The sequence below is a fragment of the Culex pipiens genome, chromosome 1 (genome assembly GCF_016801865.2).
Source record: "Culex pipiens pallens isolate TS chromosome 1, TS_CPP_V2, whole genome shotgun sequence".
NCBI classification, from domain to species: Eukaryota; Metazoa; Arthropoda; class Insecta; order Diptera; family Culicidae; genus Culex; species Culex pipiens.
Genome location: NC_068937.1, coordinates 91367373 through 91384960, shown reverse-complemented (window position 1 = coordinate 91384960; position 17588 = coordinate 91367373). Strand labels below are relative to the sequence as shown.

Here is a 17588-nt window from a genome sequence, read left to right as displayed (position 1 = left end):
CAAAAAATTGTTGAAAAAATAAGTAATTTTGGGGCAAGCTGCCATAACAATGCACATCACAGTGGTCCAAAATTGGCAAAATTAACTGAAAAGTACATTTTCCCAAAAAATTTGAAGTTTTGGAGCTTCGGTGCCTTCAGAAGAGTTGTTGCATTTGGGAAGGGATACCTTTTGACTGGGTTGAAAATTAAGGGTGTTGTATAAAATCCAACATTCCGTGAATATTTTTTGGATTTTTTTGTCTTGCAGAAAATTATTAAGCGTGCCAATCCAAGCAACTTTGTCCAAGACACCAAAATTTTATCTCGCAATCTACGACTGATTTTGTCAATAGCATCAGAGCAAACCCTCAAAAGTATGTTTTTTTGACGTGGCAATTCAGGGTTAAGCTTTATAGAGTGATGTTTGGAGCACTTTTAGATCTTAAAAAAAACATTTTCATTTTTGAAAGCACTACAAACGTTGATAAAATCTCACGGGTAATTTTATTCAAACTATTTTAAAATGTCGAATTTTCGGCGATGAAGGCCAGTAGCCTGAGAGTTATCGTCCTTCACGGTCCTCATATGGCGACAGACAGACAGATTTGTTACCCTTCGCTACCCTGGAGCTTGTTGTGAAAATAAGTATGCAGTAATTTTTATAATGTACCAGACTATGCCTCTAAGCATTTTTTTTACAATTTAAATGGTAAAGGTAACATTCTATAGCAGAAAGTGTGAAAACAGGCAAAAATGAAAAAAAGTGGCTGTAAAAACAGGAAAATACTAGATAGGCAAAAGGTAATGATAGGAGGTGGTAGAGTAAGCTAAATACTATCAGAAACAAACATAAATTTAACAAGATAAATGAAAACTAAACACTAAAAATTAAACAAGAAAAATATAAAATAAGATAAGTAATATTCTTTCGGAGAGCAAATGATGCTCTACACTGAAAATATGCCACACTTTTTATTCAAGTGCCCAAACACTTGAATGATTGAATAAAGTCACATCGTAGATCTAATTGGTTTGTGTTTCAACATCAATCCAAACCACTATCAAATGCAAGTGTTTGGGCGGTTGACTTTTTGGTATTTTTTAACATGTTATTTTCATTCGGGTGGCTCAAGCTTTTCAATTTTTTTGCTCATGAATTTGTCCCACCGTCTTGAACTATTCAAAGTGCTGATCAAAACACTTGAAAATGATCTTAAGATCTACCCAAAACAGGCACTATTCAAAGTCAACGTGATTATCCACATGAATTTAATGTGTTTCACTGATTGATTTTTGCGCGACTTTCATCGAAGGCTAGAAGCGAAGCAAGAACCAATAGCACAAAAAACTCTCCCGTCTTCAACTGGCTGGCCGGCGCAGTGGTAGCGTGCACGACTAGCAAGCGAGAACCTGTAAACCGCTTGTACGTACTTTTATTTTTCAACACCATTTAAAATTCAAGTGTTTGGTTATTGACATTATTTCATGGCCAATCACCGAAATTTCAAGTGTTTTGCGATTGATATTTGAGTGCTCTGTACAGCAGGGCCAGATCATGTGTAGAACACTTCGTTGAACTGTGTAAGTTTTGCTCAGTGTAAATGACCGTGAACACGGAAAAAAATAATAAATATTCAGGCGGTAGAGGGCTACATATTGACGATTTTTCACATTCAAACTTCAAGGACTTCTAGGGAGAGGTTTCCGTGGTCAGATACATTGCAGCTTGAACAGCGGATCAACAAAGTTTTAAATAAATGTTGAATTGAATAGGTGGGTTTAAGCAAGTTACTGAATATTTATTTACCTAACTCTTTTCACTGCTATGAATAATTAAGTTAAACCTTGTTGTTCAAAAATTAAGAAAAAGTTGATTGTCAGCACGTTTTGCACATGCAAGCTAAACCATCATAAAAAAGTATATTATTTTGCCATATCCCGAACAGGCCAGCCCTCCCAAAACTCACCGAATCTGTCCGATCTAAACACGTAAAGTCACGGACAATGGCCGGACTCTACCCCACTCTTAACCAGCTGGTCAACCCGTTTAATTTCTAGCTCAGCTCATCTAGTTAACTCAATACCGTGCTCACAACTAGAAGACAACACAGCAGCAGCAGCAGCAGCGTTGCACTTCTTCGGCACTACTTTCTTGTTTTACCGCCCTCATTCGATATAAATTTTAACGATGGCAAACATTTTAGAGCTGAGCTGCCACTTTGCTTCTGGGAAAACTCCCGGAAAAGTGCCGTTCCGTCATGGTCAAAAGAATGGCCTCCACACCACCGTGCCAGGCAGGGGCAAATTGCTGCCACGTTTCCTGGGTCGTACAAGGGTGAGGTCCGAGGTAGGGGTTTTCAGCTGGCTGGCTGCGAAGTATCACTGATAATGAGGCGGGTCTTGGCCGTGTCCCCGTGTGGACATGAACTAGAAGGGACTGCTCCGACCTTTGGTGTGTCATTTGTGAGCCTGCATGTCAGCACGTGAACACATGGAGTGGTTGATTGAATATTAAAATAGCAACAAGTTTTACAAAAAATCCTGTCCCATTCATTTAAGATCTACAAACTGACATGGCGGGCGCCGTTGGTGGCCAACGACTGTTACCTGTTCGTAACTGATCAAGTTTTGACGTTATAAAATGTAGCTGAAAATTGACAAAACGCAAACTTGTTTCAAATGATTTTCTTTCAACCTAATTTTATCAACTCGAAATCAAGATTTTTTATAAAATGAAAGATAACGTACAATTCCATCAGAATAGGAGCAGCAAATTTTCAACCATAAATTTAACAGTGCATTCCTTGTGGTCGCAAAAGGAGCAGCAGCAATTGTTTGTGCGCACATATTGTTGAGAAATGTTTAATTTACGAGGCTCTCTTCTGTACATCATAATGTTCAGCGCGGACCAGATTGCGTAAAGTTTTTCGAGAAACACGTCGTGTGTTGTCTGTTTGTTCCTTGTCACCCCCGGAGCGGAAAATGCTTTTCCAACGACAGGTGTTTAACATGACCACCAGCACCACCAACCACGAAACCTGCAACTACCACTGAAGGTGATGAATGGGAACGCGAAATGTTTGCGATGGTGGTTTATAGTTGTACGATTCGCATTCGTACAAGCTTATGGTTGAGTGTGTGTGATTATGAGATTTAAGATGTGTCAACAATACAATTTAACAAGTTTTTAGAGTGTTCTTTGTGAGTTTGCATGTTTCTATCTGTGATTAAGGAGTTTGGCTTTGGGTTTTCAGCAAGAATTATGTATTCAAAATATTATTTTTTAAAGTTTTGTACCGTTTATTATACTTTGTTGATATTATTATTTTTTAAAGAGATAAGTTATATCACCGATGTGAAATTTTTTAACTAAAATTTGCAAAATTCTTTAATATACAAAAATTAGATGGAACTTTTCTTAAGCTCACTAATCGATTGATATGTTTTGAATTGTTTATTCCATCTAAAAAAAGAAAATTTAAATAGGAACTTAACTCTCAATAAAACTAACAGTTGAAAGCTTCAAAAAAGCTCCTTTCCAATAATCGATAACTGACTGTGGTCAGTTTATGGCCAATTGGAAAACAGCGCATCCACTCATTTATGATTTTCTTCTTACCACCTATCCACCCACAATTACAATCATCCGCGCACTAATAATATTTCATTTGATGATAATTGAAAATTAAAATAAATGCTGTGAGTGAGAGGAAGGAGGATTGCAGAGAGACAAGTGGCCATTTGGAATGACCTCTGGCCAAAAATCCGGCAACGAGAGGAGAGCAAAGCAAGCAAAACCGGAAATGGATTTTATTTGTATTTTTTGATTTGGCTAAAACTTTGTGGGGGCCTTCTCTATGACCAAAGAAGCTTTTTTGTGTCATTGGTTCACCCATACAAGTCTCCATACAATTTTGGCAGCTGTCCATACAAAAATGGTACGTAAATATTCAAACAGCTGCAACTTTTGAGTGAATTTTCTGATCAATTTGGTGTCTTCGGCAAAGTTGTAGGTATTGTTGAGGACTATTGAGAAAAAATAGGTACTCGGAAAAAAATTGTCGATTTTTTTATTAACTTTTTTTTCTCACAAAAACTCAATTTAAAAAATATGTATTTTTTGATTTTCGAGATTTTTTGATATGTTTAAGGGAACCAAAATCCGCAACTTTTGAGCCATAGAAGTATGGTCAAAAAATCTGCCGTCGAGTTATGATTTTTTGAAAAAATAGTAGTTTTTGGAAAAATCGAAATGTCATACAAAAAAAATTATGACCCATTTTTTATGTAAAATTGAATTTGCAATCGAAAAGAACTCTGCAGTTTTTTGATAAAAGGCTCCGTTTTCCAGATAAAGCCACCGAAAGTTTGATTTTAACGAAATATTTGCAGTTTATTGATTTTTAAAAATAGTGACCATGAGTGACCATTTCTAAAAATATTTTTTTTTTAAAAGTTCAAAAAATTTGCAATATAATTGTCTAAGAGAAAATGAAGATCGGACCTCTGGTTGCTGAGATACAGCGGCTTAAAGAAAAAGAAACAGTAAAATTGAAGTTTTCAAAGTCTCACCCAAACAACCCATGATTTTCTAATGTCGATGTCTCAGCAACTAATGGTCCGATTTTCAATGTTAAAACATGAAACATTCGTGGAACTTTCCGATCTTTTAGAAAACAATATTTAGAATATTTTTGAATCATGACTAACATTTCAAAAGAGGGTAGTATTGAATATTTGGCCCTTTTGAAATGTTAGTAAGGCTTCCCATATTTTTTAACTGCGTATATTCCTAAACACCCAAATTCCAAGCTCGTTCAAATTTTAATTCATCGAGTTGAATAAACTGAACTGGGGATATAATTTCATCAACAAAATAAGTTCCTACAAAGCTTGTACACTTTGATCTTAAAGCTCCTACGTCATAATTTCCGAAAATTAATCTTCTCACACAACAGACGCTGAAGCTTTTGTTCTGGTCTCGCATAACACAATGAAGTCCGCTGAATGTTTTACGATTGCAGCCGTGTTCTGGAAAATGCATCATCGTCATCGTTGTTTGAACAGCATCGAACAAATGTGGAATGCCTGCCATGACCCATCCGGCGTGGCGTCTAATAATTAAGCAAATCGCTTTCCATTATTAATTGATGCCGGGCACATTCTTTGGCCCATTATGGTGCCACCTAGCGGGAGAGAGTGGTAATTAATCTCCTGACAATTCTATTCAAAACGGCGTGTACGGCCAATCACTATTGATCTCTCGTTAGCGCTTTAAGTTATGCAGTTGAGATTGTTGAAATTCGTAAATTTGTGGGATCATTGTTGGTAAACTTGAAAATATTTTAATACAATTGAGTTGGAAAAAGGTCACAAACATAAAAAAAATCTGTTCAAGACATTTAAAAAACAAAACAATAATTCAAAATGTGGTTCTTAAAATCAACACACCACTGTAACCTTAAAACAGCACCAGCAGAACGCATTGTTTTGTACACGTGTCACAGCGATATTACAAGTGCATTTATGTTACCACCACCACCTCGAGCTGGCAGCACTTGTTCGTCAGTGCGGCAGCAGCGCCATCTATTTGTTTAATTGTCTAATAATGTGTCGTCACGTAAATCGTACGCGTGCCAAAATGTATGTTTCAAAATGCGGGTCAAGTGTGCGTGGTTGTTTGCAGTTTTCGGAACTGAAAAAGTAATTAAATCAAGTATGGTAACTGGTGCGAAATCGGTACTGATAGAAAGTTCACTTAACATTCCAACGCCCAAGGCTCCAAAAAAGTTGGAACGGTAACTTCAACTCAATGGTTCTCGGGCATAACTCAACCAATCAAGATGATTCTTCTTTCCAGTGATTTGTTAAGATGTCTAGATGATCCTTAAACTTTGCAGAACTTAATTTGATCAAATCTGTAATTTTTGCGATTAAAAACATCGTTCCAACTTTTTTTTTCGCGTGCAAAAAAAAAATCCGCGGAGGCAGTCGCTTTAAAAAAGGTGGAACGATGTTTTCGGTCGCAGAAATTACAGATTTGTTCAAATCAAGTTCTGCAAAATTTTAGGATCATCAAGACATTCTTACAAATCACTGAAAACAAGAATCGTCCCGATTGGTTGAGTAATGCCCGAGAACCAGCGAGTTGAAGTTACCGTTCCACCTTTTTTTGGGAGGCTTGGGCGTCCGTGTAAGTCGGACATGCGTTGGGCGTTCCAGTGTTAATAAAAACCTCTTTATAAACGTTTTGAAATAAATGCTAGGCATATCTCCCACCCCATTGAAAAATGTTCTCAAAAAATTAGACAAAGAAGTGATTACCAAAAATAACAGTTGTCATTTGGGGAAAATGGACGAGCTTTCCGATAAAAATATTAACGAGGCTGTAAAATCAAATCTGTCATATGGGTCATTTCACCTCAACTGTACACAAAAAAAAATCTTTTTCTGATCAAGCTCATATTTGGTGGGGCTGTTGATTCTATCAAAACATGTAAGAATCCCAAATTTCAGCCAAATTGGACCACCCCTTCTTTTTGGCTCCTCCCCAAAGTTTTGCAATTTTCGTATGATGAAGCAAAACATGACAGATATTTTTAAAGGAAATTGGACGCTGAATTGAATGGCGTCATCAGATTTTCGATTGGAATCAAACTTTGATGCATTTTGCGCAATTGAAAACTTTACACGCAATTTTCTCAATATACATGCGATTTAATTTTGAATTAAACTTCACCATCGTGTTCCCCAGACGATTTTACATAAAAATCAATTTTTCGAATGTTGGGCGAATTGAAATCCTTTGACATAACGATTTTCAAAGCTTGCAGTTGTAGAATTTACCTACCACGCGATGCATTGTGAGTAGTTTTGGTATTTTGTTGTACTTTTTTAGGAGAGGCATACCATCCTGAATTTTTCGTGAGTTTTTTTTGTAACATTTCAGGCTATTTCCCCAAAAATGTTGAGCGAAAAAAAATTCATGACCTTAAAATTTTTAGTTATTTAAATTTTTTGATATGTTTTAGGGTACAAGAAATCCGCAACTTTTGAGCCATAGAGAAGTATGAACAAAACAACTTGCACACCGAGTTATATTTTGTTGAATTTATGGTGTTTAAAAAAAATAATTTCAATTTTTAATGTTATATGAAATATGCGATTGAAAAGTACTGTGCACATTATTTGATAAAGTGCACCGTTTTCAAGATATATCATTTTCAAGTTTAATTTCAACTGACAAATTCTCGTTGTTTTAAATAGCGTCAATTTTTTTATTTTATTTATATTTTTTCGAAATTTTCAGAAAATTTCCAATCAAATTGTTTAAAAAAGATTGAAGATTGGACCTCTGTTTCTTTTCGAAAAAAATAGATTGAAAATTTTGGAATAAAGACTAAAAATTTAATGGGCGTATTATTGAAATATTTTGGGAAAATTAACTGTCATTTTGGCGACAAGTTTACGGCTGAATAAATCATAATTTAACTTTTGAAAGGTCCACAAACTCATTTCGTATTTTAGAACAAATCTCAAAAATATTGGAATTATTGTTATTGAAAAAATCAGCAAAATTTCACAAAAGTTTAATTTTTTAACTTGGAAATCGAACCAATATTTTTCGAGATATCATCAGTTACAGGCTTACTAGGTGACACTTTAAAACCTCATTTTCATCGAAACAAATTTTGGTAAAAATAAGTTGAATAAGAAGTGGGTAAATTTTTTGTAGAGTGTAACTATTTTTATCAGAAATGTACTAACTATTTGCCACTAAATGGACCAAAAAATCCCATCCCGAAATACAGATTTTCATACATTTACGTACCCATTTTGTATGAACAACACGCATTACTGTATGAAAACTTGTATGGAGAAACTAATGATGCGAAATTGCTGTTTTTTTACACAGGGAATGTATGAACAAAATTTCATCCAAATCAAAAAATATAAATTTTAAAATAGCGCAGCTTAAAATTTTTAAATCGCAAAATAATTTACGATAACCTAGAGATTTTCTCAACAAAAGAAAGTTTGATTGAAATAAAAACTAAAATATAAATAAGTCAAGACTTGATTTTTAAGAGATTCAAATGAAAACTTTAGTGTAATCTCGCTTACTACAACGATTGTGGACATAAAGCAAGAACATAAAACACCTAATGTTTTAAAATTGTATAAAGGCATCGTTTTAACGTGACGTTTCTCGTTCAAACCAAACACTGAAACAAATCACCGCAACCGTTTCTTTCGAACATTTCCCATTGTCAGTCGCCGGCCATCTTCGAAAGTTGGAAAATGTTCGAACCTCCTTTCAAACCGAGAAAACCCAGCCGCCTTTCCACTCAGACAGCCGCTGGCGGCTCCGTGTGTGCGTGCTTGTACGCTTTTCCATTTTACGTCACCGCTCTCGCCGCCTGCCGGACGCGCGTCCTCTCACCAACACGTGTACGCTCTCTATCTCCCTCTGAGTTCCTAACCGATAAGACCAGCTGTTTGCCATGCGCGGCACTCACTCTCTCTCGCTCATACAGCCTTGTGGTCACTCATTTTCCGCTCTGTTATCGCTGCTGCCGCGATGGTGTTTTGTGTACAGCATTAGACGTTTGTGGTGACAATGTTTTCGGGGGGAGCGTTGGGAGCTCATGTCCGAGAGAGAGAGAGAGAGGATTGCGCGAATGTTGAGCAGGTTGCTGCGATGGAAAATTCGCTTTCTCCGGATGTCGCGGAAATTCTCTCTCTTGCGGCCTACTGAGCGTCTTCGACCCGTGCAGTAGTCTTGGTTTTGGTGTCCCGCGCGGTGGAAAACCCCGTGTGCGTCTGTGTCTGTCTGTTTTGTACGGAATACAGAGGAGCAGCAGCAGAAGCAGCAGATTTTTGCTCGGTTCTCGCCCCCGGTCGGTCCTCCGTGGTTCTTGTCGTGTGTCGTCCCCGGAACGCGTCCGGAACCTGTGATAACCCGTGGAGTGCCGTCGTGTTCGGATTTGTGGGAGTCTCCTGAGCTTTCGGAAAAGCTGGGAAGGTTCCAGGATCAAGGACTCTGTAGTCTGACAGGTTCTTGAAGTGGCCTGGAGCAGGATTCAAGCTGAACAGCTTGGACCAGCAGTGTTTTCAGTATTCCAAGTGTTTGTGAGAGTGTTTTTGTGCGCGCTGGTAGTTCCTCCGGAACTTCCAGGGGCTCCAAAGGGGACTTCCCCACGAAGAAGAGGTAGAACTAGAAGAAGCGCTTGTCTTATCAGTGTGTCCCCCTCCCAGTATGTCTATCTGTCAATCTGTCTGCCCGTTTGCTGGTGTGTTACGAAAGCCGTCCAGCTCGCTACGTCTACGTCACAGTACGCTACGACGGATTGTCTGTCCGACCCGGGGACATGTCCTCCCGTTGTCGGTCCCAGCCCATCCGTGCTGGCCATGGAACAAGTGCTTATCGCAGACACACGCACACTACGGAAGGAAGCCGTAATCGTCCTGTGTGCATCGTCGTCGTCGCTACCCCTATGAATGTTTTGATGCCGTTTTGACATTTCCGACCAATCAACCAAACTACGCTACGTTACGACATTCTGGCCATGGTGGCAAAACAATCGGATTGGCGCTGACTTATGTGCTGGTGACGCGCGGCGCTGTGTCGCGGTGGTTTAAAAATAGCTCCGCAGAATGGATCGTCAAGGAAGGAAGCAAGGAATAATCCGTCCAAGCAACCTGTGTGAAGCTCGGGAAGGCCATAAACTGCAATGGAGACGCCGTCGTTTAGGTCGGTTGCGGTTACGCGAGGGAGCAAGAGGTGGCCGCGGTTTGGATTGTGGACGTTCCCGGGGCTGGGCAGGGGTGCCAGATTTTTTGCAATGCTTAATGTCGGGTTGTTTGTTTTGTTTTTCCAAAGTCTTCAAGTAATTGTTTGTCACAATTCTTCAAAAATTATCTACACAAGTCGATTTAAGATGACATATTAAAAAGGCTCCATAAACATAGGAAAATCATGACGCACAATACCTTTTGGGAGAGTTCTCTAAAAATTCTAATCTCGGGGATATTGTTGGCCTAGAGCCTAATTACGATTATTCTAAGTTAGATTATCCGAAGCTTTGTAAGGGAATTCGGATAATCGAATCATGAACAAAACAAAAAAGGTTTCGTTTTTATTTATTTTCTCACCTTTAACATCAAATTCAAGTTCTGCGACCTGATTGATAAAATAACCAAATGAATTTTCTCAATATTTCTAGAGTACATGTTCAAAACAACCTATAAGTCATGGGTTTCCAATGCAGATAGAACCTTATGAAAATTTAATCTAGATTTCATCACCGCCATTTCGGCCGTCATCTTGGCTCTAAAAATTTTAATCATTTACGATAAGTTGACGTTGCCATATTTAAGTTAACTAAGATATTTTGACCATACTTCTCTATAGCTCAAAAGTTGCGGATGTTTGTCCCCTAAAACATATCAAAAATTCTCGAAAATCAAAAAATACGTATTTTGGGAAATTGAGTTTTTGTTAAAAAAAGTTGATAAAAAAATCGGCAATTTTTTTTTCGCTGTAACTATTTTTTTCTCAATAGTACTCAACAATATCTACAACTTTGCCGAAGACACCAAATTTATCAGAAAATTCACTCAAAAGTTACAGCTGTTTGAATATTTACGTACCATTTTTGTATGGACAGCTGCCAAAATTGTATGGAGACTTGTACGGGTGAACCAATGACACAAAAAAGCTTCTTTGGTCATAGGGAAGGCCCCACAAAGTTTGAGCCAAATCAAAAAATTCAAAAAATAAAAATGGTCGAAATCGGCCGATTTCGTAGAGAATTACTTAATAAACAAAACGATTAGAAATTTGTGGTAAAACGTATTTTCCATCATTTAATTTATTTAATGTTTCGTGCGTTTTTCTATGACGGTTTTTTATATACAGAGAAACCTCTTTTAACGCGGTGGCGTTACGCTATTTATTTCGTCGATTTCTCTAAAACCATGCAATATTTTTACAAGCTTCAAAAAGCGTTTTGTAGGTCTGAACAAAACCTACAAATTGCTTTTAAAATATTGCAAAAATGTTGCGTCGTTCCAGAGAAATCGACAAATTAGAAAAACGTAACGCACCGCGTAAAAAGAGGTTTCGCTGTAATAGACGTATCTTTTTTAAAATTGACAGTTTAAAATGCGTAAAGCTTTTTTTAAATTATAGTCAACTCTCTTAGCTAATTTGGGATATTTATTTTGTTATTTGAACTTGGGTTTTACAATCATTTACTATGTTTTTTTTTTAATTTTTTTTTTAGAGAAAATCGCCAACCGTTCTATGCACACTTCACATGCATGCAACGCTTTGACTGTTGTATTCTTATTACAAATTTAGTTTGAAATGTTTGAATTACATATAAAAAGTCATCTTGATGCTTTTTATTTAAATAAGGTGTTAATATTCATGTTAATTTTTCACTTTTAGCAATATTTCGTCAAGGCCGAGGGAAAAAAACTTAATTCCAAATTGTAAACCTAATTTTCATAATTGTTAAACATACAGTATCATATCACACAATGCTTTATACATCATTACAGTTATGCTATGATCAAAAAAATGCAGGATATCAATGAATTTGTCAAAAAAAATTGTGTAAGCTGTAACATTTTGTATTGATGTGTGGTCCTGAAATTCAAAACTTGTTAAAAAAATAATTTTTCTTTATTTTATTTTAAATGCATAATTAAACGATATAAAGGTATTCTGAAAAGTTTACCATCAATTTTTGTAAGTTTTTTCACTGATAATTTCAATTAAAGCCAATAATTATTTACAGGGTGAATTTTAAAGGGGGTGAGGGGAACAGAAACTTGAATTAAAATTTGTTTTTGTATTGTCAATCTTCACGACAATCGAAGCCAAAAAAAATGTCCAACAACCTTTAAGAGTTTATCAAATCCCAAACTTCATATTCAACCGTCGAAAGTCGAAAGAATATAGAAATGCTCTAAATATATACATTTTATCTGAAAGTTGAAATAGATGGGGTTTGACGGAAAAAAAATCACCAGAAATTAAATTTTCAACCTTTTTTTGATCTTAAAAAATAATTGGAAAGAAGAACTACAAAAAAATATTTTTTTGATGCAACTTTGCCAAGTTTTTGAAAAATTACATTTTTAATGGTTCTACTTTGGCCGTTTTTTCATAACTAACATGTCCCAATTTTTTGACAAAATATGTATGCAGTCATTTGTGTTATGTTGTACACTCTATGTCTTAACGCATTTTTGCAACTTTAAAACTAATGAAAAAAATTAGCTAATTTCGTCAAACTGGCACCCTTGCAAGTCCAATCTTTCCCCTATTTCCCCTCCCCCTTACGTTTCTTGCAAGCATATGACAACATACCCTCCCAAACAACAACAACAACAACTAAAACAATCTGGGTTGTTCGACAGAAGTTCGTACGAGAGAGTAATTTTCACGAATTGATTTTTCACGCCGCCAGGTTGGTAGCGCCGGCGTTTGTACACACTCTGTGGCCGATGCTTTGCAGAAATTTCCCAACATTTTCCACCCATACAATCGCATCGAGCACTCACGCTGAGGGAGCAAATGAGAGAATTGAAATTCTCTCGCGCTCTCTGTTGTTTTGCCCGTGCGTGCGCTAGTGTTGGTGGTGTATTTTTGTTTACAGCTTTTGACAGCTCGGTAATTTGGTGAGTGAAATGGGTTTGGAAGGGTGGAAAAAGGGGGTGGAAAAATTGACGCGCTGCGTCGCCGATTTTCCCTTGAACGGGGTTTTATTTTCCTTTTTGTTCTATTTTGACGTTGCGGCGTGTCGTTCGACGACGTTGTGTTTGATACTGTTGCACTTGAAGGGATGATTTAATTAGGTAAAGTAGGAAATGTGTTGAGTGGGAAGACGGGCGGTGTTTTGAAATAGATCAGGCAAGTGGCTCTAAGAATAGGTTCAAATAGAATACAATTCAGTGTATTTATTTTGTGATTTCAAATTTAATTTTGCAACGCAGAAAAATAAGGAATATTTAAATTAACAAAACTTGTTGTTGATTTGAGTATCAAGATTTTTGTTCGATCAACGCTAAACGTCAAAACCACTTTTTTTTAAATAAAAAAAGTTTTTTTTTTGGAAATTGAGAAAATCAAGTTTTGTTTCAACGAAAAATTATATTAATCAAGTGTAATATTGCATCAGAAACTGGTGAATTTTCATCAGATTTTGGTGAATTATCATCAGGTTCACATTTTTACACATTTTTTTTTGTAACCTTAGGCCGTTGCAAATATTTTCCAAAGTTTATGTCACCCCCCCCCCCCCCCCCCCTTCAAAATTGGTCTGAAAAATCAGGGGGCAAAAAAAATATTTTTCCAAAAAACTTCAAAATTTCCATGAAAATATTAGTCTAATCATCTGAAAACAATCTAAAATGCATTTTTCTGCATTGATAATCATATTTAGCATGTTTGGGCTTGTTTAAAAATGTTTTGAATTTTTATGAAATTCCAATGCACAGCACCGCACAAAATTTATTTTTCGCAGAAAATAAAATTTTAGTCAATACTTAGATATTTTGGAAACTAATGATGGCAAAACAACTGGACAGGTGTATAATGCATTTTAAAACACTTTTTTCCACTTTTTTCATTCAAATGTTGAAATCAAGGCTCGTAATTTCAATTTTTATACTTTTTTATTTTTTTGGCCCCCCCCCCCCTCCCTCTACTTTGGCCAGAGTCGAGGGACATAAACTTCAAAAAATATTTGCAACGGCCTTATTAAAAAAAAAAAAGTTTTAATATCCAACCTATCAAATTTTCAATCTTCCAGTATTTAACTTTTTTTTTCTGTATGGCATATGTACATTTTAAATAGATTCCAAACAAACAAATAATGCATTGAAAACCTTTCCTTTAGCTCAGCGATTCTCAACCTTCTTCTAGGCCGGTACCCCCTGCCATGTAAATCAAGTAGGCTCGGTACCCCCGTTGAGAATCACTGCTTTAGCTGAACAAAAATGCCACAGCACATTTAAACTTGAAATTCTCCAATTTGCTCCAAGCCCAAGTCATAAAAAGGAGAAATGACATTTCAATGTTGGTCGATCTGAAGAACCACTTGTGAGTTTTTATATGGATTAAAAGGTAAACATTGAAGGCTGTTACTGTTATTGCGATTGGGTGTAATTTGAGGGGCTTCTAACGATGCTTTTGGCACAGGGTTGGATATTTTAAACTGTTTCGTTTTAAGATATAAGGTTTGACATTAAAGATTTTTTTATACTTTATCTATTATTGTAGCCCGCCAATACCCAGTTTTGACGAACTGCATAAAACAGTCACGAAAATATCTTCAAAACATACTAAACTAAATAACACTGATAAATAAAAAAATCATTTTGTTAAATAAATTTTAGAATGAAACCACTTTTCTGTGAAAAAATGCACATGTCGCATTTTTTTTATGGGCCATACTGTTTATTCAACTAACTATTTGTTGAATCAAATGTCGTAAAGGCTTATCGTGCAACATATTTTTCTGTGTGTGTTTAAAATTAACTAAGTTTCCCGAACTTTATTCCCGAACCAGGTCAGGGATTAATCCTAATCTCATATGTTTAAGAGGGCTTCAAACTAAATATCTGCCAACAATAAATTTTTAAACAATTTTGAATCTTCAAATGCATTTGTAAAATAGAACTTTACTTTTTGGAAATATTTTGGTAAAATATTTCTGGTGTCAATTTTAGACGGACTTTTAACTAACGTTGTCTTTTTTTATATGTCAAAATAAGCAAGCAATAATTTATGTTAGGCGACGGACTATGTTTTGACAAATTTTGTTGCGACTGAAGAGCTTATTTTTAAGCTTGCATCAATTGTTTTTAAACACTCAAAAATAAAAATAAAAAAAGTTACTAAAAAACAGCAAATATGCGAAAAATTATTATTGGACGTTGTAGATTTGGTCTGAAATCACAAAAAAAAACTTAACAGAAGATTTATAATATTTAAAAATGAAATAAGATAAACACATAAAAACAAGAAAAGTAAAAAACTTCGTAGAGCAAAGGTAACGGGAAAAATAAAAATTGAAAAATCTAGGACGGTGAAGGTTTAATTATATTTTTTTTTTGTTTTTCAAGGGAACTGAAAATTTATTTAAATTGATTAAGAAAACCTTTTCAACATTTGGGTAATCAGTGTTTCATACCTTGAAATCTGAATTCTTGTGAATCCATTGAATGTTAACTTATGAAGGTTGATAGAAATTGATCTATATAATTTGTTTAGTGACATAAATGATGGTAAATATTTGGAAATAAAAATCTTTTGAATTGCAATGGGGTAATTCTCCGCCAACTCACACAGCAGTTGCCCCGACACCTCTTCGATTTGCGTGAAATTTTGTCCTAAGGGGTAACTTTTGTCCCTGATCACGAATCCGAGGTCCGTTTTTTGATATCTCGTGACGGAGGGGTGGTACGACCCCTTCCAATTCGAACATGCGAAAAAAGACGTGTTTTTCAATCATTTGCAGCCTGAAATGGTGATGAGATAAAAATTTGTTGTCAAAAAACTTCTATTTAAAATAAGACGCCCGAATTGATGGCGTACCCAGAATACCGTAAAAAACGTATTTTTCGTCGAAAAAACACTAATTTTTTTTTTAAACTCTGCCATTTTCCGTTACTCAACTGTAATTTTTTTTTGGAGCATGGCATTTTAAGGGAAATGTACTTTTCGAATCTACATTGATCCTGAAGGGTCATTTTTTTCATTTAGAACAAAAGTTTTCATTTTAAAACTTCCTGTTTTTCTAACTTTGCAGGGTTATTTTTTAGAGTGTAACAATGTTCTACAAAGTTGTAGAGCAGACAATTACAAAAATTTTGATATGTAAACATAAGGGGTTTGCTTATAAACATCACGAGTTATTGCGATTTTACGAAAAAAAGTTTTGAAAAAGTTACTTTTTGCGTTTCTCTTTGTTTCGTCGTCCGTGTCTGTCGCGGGTGACCATGAACGGCCATGATCAACGACGACCAACTTTTTCAAAACATTTTTTCGTAAAATCACGATAACTCGTGATGTTAATAAGCAATCCCCTTATGTTTACATATCAAAATTTTTGTAATTGTCTGCTCTACAACTTTGTAGAACATAGTTACACGCTGAAAAATAACCCTGCAAAGTTAGAAAAAACACGAAATTTTAAAATGCAAAATTTTGTTCTAAATGAAAAATTACCCTGGGACCCTGGGTCAATGTAGATTCGAAAAGTACATTAAATTTCCCATAAAATGACATGTTCCAAATTTTTTTTTACAGTTCAGAAACGGAAAATGGCACAGTTTTTAAAACTTTTTAAGTGTTTTTTCCATGAAAAATACGTTTCTTCGGAATTCTGAGTACGCCATCAAATCGGGCGTCTAATTTTACATAAAAGTCCCTTTGACACCAGATTTCTATCTCATCACCATTTCAGGCTGCAAATTATTGAAAAACACGTCTTTTTTCGCATGTTCGAAATGGAAGGGGTCGTACCGCCCCTCCGTCACGACATATCAAAAAACGGACCTCGGATTCGTGATCAGGTACAAAAGTTACCCATTAGGACAAAGTTTCACGCAAATCGAAGAGGGGTCGGGGCAACTTTTCCCGATTTCGTGTGAGTTGGTAGAGAATTACCCAATGCAATTAAGATTTGTTTGTCCAGTTTTTTTTAAGTTCTTAAAAGTGTGACTTTTCTCACAAAGGTGTTGTGCATCTTTTACATGCGATTTTACCAACAGATTTTTTGCTCTGTGGTAAATTTTTTTGTCTGTTTTAAATGCCTGGTTCCATGATCTGATTTTTTTTAAATGTGTTGAAGGTTCACATTTTGACATAATGGTGCATTCAGCTGAAAAAAAAAAACAAATACTTGTACTTGGATGAAACAGGTAAAAATGCAATTCTTACTTTTTTACACATAGAATGCAATTCTTTAAAAATAATTTTCTTATAAGTACTCCTCCTATTTAAAATTAAATAAAGTTTTATTCAATTTATTCCAATGAATTGGAAAAGTTGCATTTTTTTGTCCCACAGTACATATCATGCCATTTGTGCTAGTTTATAAATATTTTTTGAAATATTAGAAAGTTAGTTGGCTTATTTTTTACAATATTAAAAATAATGTTCATTCAGATAGGACAACTAAATCACAATTCATTCTACTGTATATTTAGACTTAGGAAAAAGAGACGATTTGAACTACGTTTGCTTTTCTAAAAATATAATTTCCATCAAGGAAACACTCTTTTCGATTTCACAACTTTTCCTTGAACTAATCAATATCTTAATTTTTCATCAAAGCTGAGCACACACAAAGACTCGGTGAAAGGAAAAAAAAAGAACAATTTTATCTCTGTCACCCCTCAACCCACGGAGAAAACTATTCTGCTTTACACAAAAAAAAGTAGTAGAAAAGTCCTCTGTCATTGCGTTTGCTTTCAATTTCTCACAAGGCCGAGTGCGTGCGTGGGTTGTGCTCAAAACCCTTGATGTGATATTTAGGCAGATTTTAGAGTATTTTTTTCTCTCTGGTATAAAAACAATAAGAATTT

At 35.6% G+C, this 17588-nt stretch overlaps 1 protein-coding gene across 1 annotated transcript in view; it reads left to right on the top strand.

The window, feature by feature from the left end:
• The first annotated feature begins 8766 nt into the window (after positions 1-8766).
• Positions 8767-17588, top strand: part of LOC120424580 (uncharacterized protein DDB_G0283357-like) — a 334472-nt gene continuing 325650 nt past the window's right edge. The window contains exon 1 of the mRNA XM_039588746.2: positions 8767-9192. The gene's annotated coding sequence lies outside the window, so the exon portion shown is untranslated. The remainder of the gene's footprint in view (positions 9193-17588) is intronic.